This window comes from Morone saxatilis, unplaced genomic scaffold (genome assembly GCF_004916995.1).
Source record: "Morone saxatilis isolate NCDOM2014 unplaced genomic scaffold, NCSU_SB_2.0 Contig23, whole genome shotgun sequence".
In the NCBI taxonomy this organism is placed as follows: domain Eukaryota; kingdom Metazoa; phylum Chordata; class Actinopteri; family Moronidae; genus Morone; species Morone saxatilis.
In genome coordinates, this window is record NW_023339796.1 from 17,820,432 (window position 1) to 17,825,752 (window position 5,321).

Below are 5,321 nucleotides of genomic sequence, written 5' to 3' on the forward strand. Positions count from 1 at the left end.
TCCCAGTGTTTCCAGTCTTTATGCTAAGCTAAGATAACCATCTCCTTACGGTAGCTTCATATTTATGGTACATACATGAGAGTGGTACCAATTTTCTCATCTAAGTCTGGGCAAGAAAGTGAATCAGCGTATTTCCCAAAATGTCAAACCATTCCTTTCTTGGATTTGTGGAAATATCAAAAGATCCACACCAGCTAATCAAAATTTCAAACTCTGCATCATTCAGAACCAGATGTACAGTTTTAGCGTATTTATTGCCTGCTCTCAGACAAACAAAGTGAAATCCAAACTGCTGTCACCCAGTTTCTTTCACATAAATATAGACATACTTACCACAGGTTACCACAGAGGAAACAATATAGCAGAGTTACGGTTAGGGCAATTCCCAAGAGTCATTGCCTAACTCCCTCCACATTTCCGTGGCACAGGTTTTAATTGTGTATGCTTGGAGAAGTAGGCCCACCTCACAGGAAACCCAAGAAATGAAACGTAAAATATTTGCCTTACCCCAAACAGGCCCCAGCCAAACAGTACTGCACAATGCCACAGTACTGCAGCCTCTGAACACGCTGAACTCAATCCAAAGTCAAGCATCAGAGTGAGTTTGATTTTTTGGGGTTTTCAAAATGAAGGTTTCCTTTGTATCCAGCTAAAGATCTTTCAATTTAGGAAAAGTCACAGCATTTTAAATTTACTTTATTTTAGTTCTTTTCATCTTTCTGTTCCCACAACAGCTGCTCTCCTCCTCTGGGTAAACGTGTCCCTTCTCACACAGACCTTTTAGACTTCCTGCATCAGCACAAACCTCATAATCACAACATCTCTATCCACAGCATTCTTTACCAAAGCCACAAATTAAATATGAACTCATGACACAGCAAGAGGGGTGACCTCCCAATAAAGCAATGATAAATGCTTGAACCTCAGATAAGTGCGAAGGGATCTTGTCAGATTAAATTTAAATCAGTAGTTGTTAACGGTACCTAATCGCTGATGGTACCAGCAAAGACATGTAGCTGTGCTCATTTTTAACACATGGCTCTATGGATGGCAATGTTGGTTGGTTGGTCCACCAGTTTGGTTCAGACTGAAAAATCTCAACAATTATTGGATGGATCACCATTAAAATTTGTACAGGCATTCATGGTTCCCGAGGATGAATTTTACAAATTTTAATGATCCCCTTACTTTTCATTTAGCACCACCATGAGATTAAGATTTGTTATTTTGAATGAAATGTCTCAAAAAATACTAGATGGATTGCCATTAAATTTGGTGACCTTAACTTTTCATCTAGCACCATCATTAATTCAAAAATGTAATATGTCCAACATTTCATTGAATTACCAAATACCTGCAAAACTAATTCATTTTCATTAGCCTTACCTGTACCTTGTGTTTGGTGCTAATTTGCAAACATTAGCGTGCTAACACACCAAAATAAGATGGTAAACATTATGTCTGCTAAACATCAGCATGTTAGCATTTCTATTGTAAGTTTATAATGATGTTAGCATTTAGCTCAATATAACCTCACACTACAGTCTAATTTATGTTTTTGTTTTCATGGGTTCACTTAGAATGAACTTGCAGAGCTGTCAATTTGGATACTCTGTCACATTGTCCCAGCCAACCACCCATTTGTACTCTGTGTTTAGACATAAACCATTTTTGACACCACTATGAACACTGGCGTCTAAATTTGAGACAATTAAAGTAATCCTGAACTTAAGACAGTGCAATTTCAAAAACTAGTTCTCCTCATGCACCTTGCCCATCTTCCTCTTCTCTCTCTCTCTCTCTGTCTTTCTCAGTGTGTGTCCATCTGTCTGTACAATGTGTAATGTACATCTACATGTTTCCCTGTCAATGTTCTGTTCCCGGAAAAATCATTCCTCTCCTCCACTTTTTGGCTGTACAGGCCGTGTTTTTTTCCAGTGCATAGCTCTCAACCTTGTCTTCTGTTCGGAGTTGATTTAGAAACCAAAGCCAACTGTTTGGACTCAAGCTCCCTTTTCCCTCCTGCTCTACTGTCTCTTCTTTTTTCTGTCAAACTCACATTTTTCACTCACTGTCTCCATAAAGACTTCCTAGAAATCCCTCAAGTCCTGTGATCTTTTTTTTTAGTTTGTATGTTTTTGTCTTGAGATTTTGGACCACTGGAGTTGTCCTGGTTGTAGTCCAACAGCAACAGGGTCAGATTTGCATTGTGGCATCTAAGCTTCATTGTGTGGTATGTGGAGCCAAAGCTCATAGGATGAAACAGCTGCCAGGGGCTTCACGCAAGGAAGAAAGCTGTGGTATGTTAACATGGCAAGGTTAAAATAGAAAGTGTGCAGCCTTGTGTGTTTGTATTCACATGTGTGTTTGTCTTGATTCAAGTGTATTACTGCACAGTATGTGTAAATATAGTGCAATAAAATGTAAATGCAATACCACATTTAATCGTTACAAAGCAAAGTTATTCTCCTAAAAGTTTGATTAGTATTCACAACAGACCCAGAGGTCCACTCCACACAATTTGTTAAATCACTTTAGAGTCAGAAGCTTTTTCTGACCCTGAATTTAGATCAGCCAGTCCCAGATCGAACACTTTCAAGGTCAACATTCAGCATCTCTGCTTTGATTAACTATCTAATCCAACAGCCCTCCACTGGCTGAGAGGTATGAGATGAATATTAAACAAGAGCTTACCTTGTGGCATGTGTTCAGCAGTTTCCTCCACTTTGTCTTGCTGATGTGAGGGCGTGTTTGTCAGACACTACTACAGTCTGCTTTCAGCTCAGTTCAGCCTGCCCGTCTGTCTCCAGAGAAAGGAGGGAGGTGTTGTCAGGGAGAGTGGCATGCCGCGGCTGTTTGGTAAATGCCAATGTTCAGCCCCTGCCATAACAGAAGCTGGGTTTGCTTGTGTGTAAAAGAGAGCACGGAGCAGGGAGGGGCTTGTGAACATGCCTTCCTACGGTACCTCCTGCCCAACAAGACTGACAAGTGGGAGGCTAGACATACAGAAGCACACCCACTCCTTCAGACAGCAGCCAATAGGACCTCTGAGGTGTAGCTGACTGGAAAGACATCAGCTCTTCTGGGACCCTGGTGACAACATGTCAAAATATGGAGCATCTGGTATGAAGTACAAGAAAGTACCAGAGTCACCTTACTGTGTACCGTCCATAATCCTCTCATAACATCATTGACCACGCAGTGCCTCATAGACCTCCCTCTTTCAGAATGTGTAACCCTACCCAGTGTTATGTGGTCTCTGTCCTCTATAATCAAGTAAACAGGGGGGGAGGCAGAGGGCTTGGTGCCATCCATGGGGGTTCATTCTCCCAGTGCATACCTCTCATTCTTCATGGATCCCCTTTCTACCCCTATCTAACATCTTTCTCTGGGGAACTACCGCCATGCCAGGAAAGCTTTTCTTTTGCTCTTTATAAGGGCGGTGGACAGTAAGTAGAAACTGTCTGGTCTTATTGTCTGTCCTTTATCACCAAATGTGTTGTGAAGAGTTGCTTTTTTATTCATGCTAGCGGCATGGTTTTATGGATGCCAGTGTCTGTTGGCCTGTTGGTCTGCCCACCAATTTGGTCCAGACTGAAATATCTCTACAACTAATAGATAATAAGATAAAGCCTTGACACAAAACTTTGTACAAGCCTTAGATTATTCAATTGTATTTAGTGTTTGTTCCTAATTAAGAAAGTATTAGCAATACTGACATAGGGTAAATATTGTGTTTATGGGTTAATAATTACACCTGTAAGAACTTGATGTGTTAGCATTGACAGTGAGTATGTTATCATGCTAATATTTGCATTTAATTCAAAGCACTCACAGCACATGTCCGTAAAACTCTTGCTCTTTAATTCTTTTTCTTTCCTTCTCATTTTGTTTATTTTGTTCATTATGTTTACAGTTCATCTCTTTTTTTTTCTCTCTGTCTCTTTTCATTGTGTCCATGTTTGTGTTAGGTTGCAGTAGGCTCAGTTTGTTGTCTCAGTCCAAGAGAAATGTTCCTCCCATCATGTATAGCCCACAGTATGTGCCTTACAGTCAAAACTGTGGATTACAATCTCCAACTGAAAGCATCTTACTTGAGCCTAATTTGACAGCAAAATAAACTGGGCAATGTTAATGAAGTGTATGACATGATGAAGCAGGGCAGCCTCACAGAGCTGCAACCACCGCCTTGTGCCCCACGATGGCTGGAAAGGGAATTAGCAAGAATTAGCAAGAAATACTCCTTTTCCATTACCCAAGCAGACAACTGACTCCGAGAGGGATTGTGGTTTGACTTGTGGGAGAGAGAGAGAGAGAGAATGAAAAAACAGTCTTTATTGGACCAAATGACTGCTGACGGACTGACCACATACTGCAGAAAACCTGGCCAAAAGGCAAAAATGTTCTCAAAGGCAGTTTCAGAGAAAGATTTAGAGTTGCATCACATTTGAAGGGAACTGTGGGGTATACATTTACTTTGTGATATACTTAAGATATTAGTTGAAATATGAGTTGTTAATTATTAACTCATACAAATAGACATTTTGGGCCCATAAAGTGAAATGCATTAGGCACAAGGCTTGTCGGCTGCAGGGTATTGATTTTCCATCTCTTTGACTGTTATTACTTGTGGAAGCTGCCTCCTGGTGGAAAGTATAGCTGGAGGTAAGTTCAACACTGCCAAGAGGCAGGTCCTCTTTTTAGCAAAAACCATGTGATGTTTTTGGAGGGTGCAAAGTTTTAGTCGGTGAAATAAACCTGAACATTTTTCCAATCTTACAAATAATTCTAATCAGTCATTATCCATATAGTGTTTTACTGATTCTTGTGAGGAGTTGGACTTTTAAAGGACAGCTGAAATAACACAAATGAGAGTTTGTTTAAAGTAGTTAATTTCACCTAAAGGTCTGTCACAGCCGACATCTTCTCCCATTTGACGTCTGTTATATAACTGTGGCTTGTGGTTAGGGGAGTTACAGGTTGTGCTGTAGCTGCATTGGACAACTGAAACAGTGCAAGTAGTCATGTAACAGTGACCTATGAATCAAGACCGTCCTTTTGACCAGAAGGCCACAGACCCTTGACAAATTAAGTTATTTGAAATTAAAGATAAGTCTTAAGTAAAGCAGCTGGAATTCACTTGAATCTGTAAGTGTAGTGTAAGTAGGCTATAGGTCATTCAGTATTACTGTTAATGTTTACATTAAGTCACTGAAGCTACAGTCAGCAGTTTAAGTATCATTTTCAGTATTAGATTACAGATTATAATATATATATATATATATATATATTTATATATTATTAGATATTATATATTATAT

General features: G+C 39.7%; 1 protein-coding gene across 1 annotated transcript in view; it reads right to left on the reverse strand.

The window, feature by feature from the left end:
• LOC118334153 (KN motif and ankyrin repeat domain-containing protein 4-like) overlaps nt 1–2,951 on the reverse strand; it is a 14,084-nt gene extending 11,133 nt beyond the window's left edge. The window contains exon 1 of the mRNA XM_035669970.1: nt 2,695–2,951. The gene's annotated coding sequence lies outside the window, so the exon portion shown is untranslated. The remainder of the gene's footprint in view (nt 1–2,694) is intronic.
• Between the last annotated feature and the right edge of the window lie 2,370 nt (nt 2,952–5,321).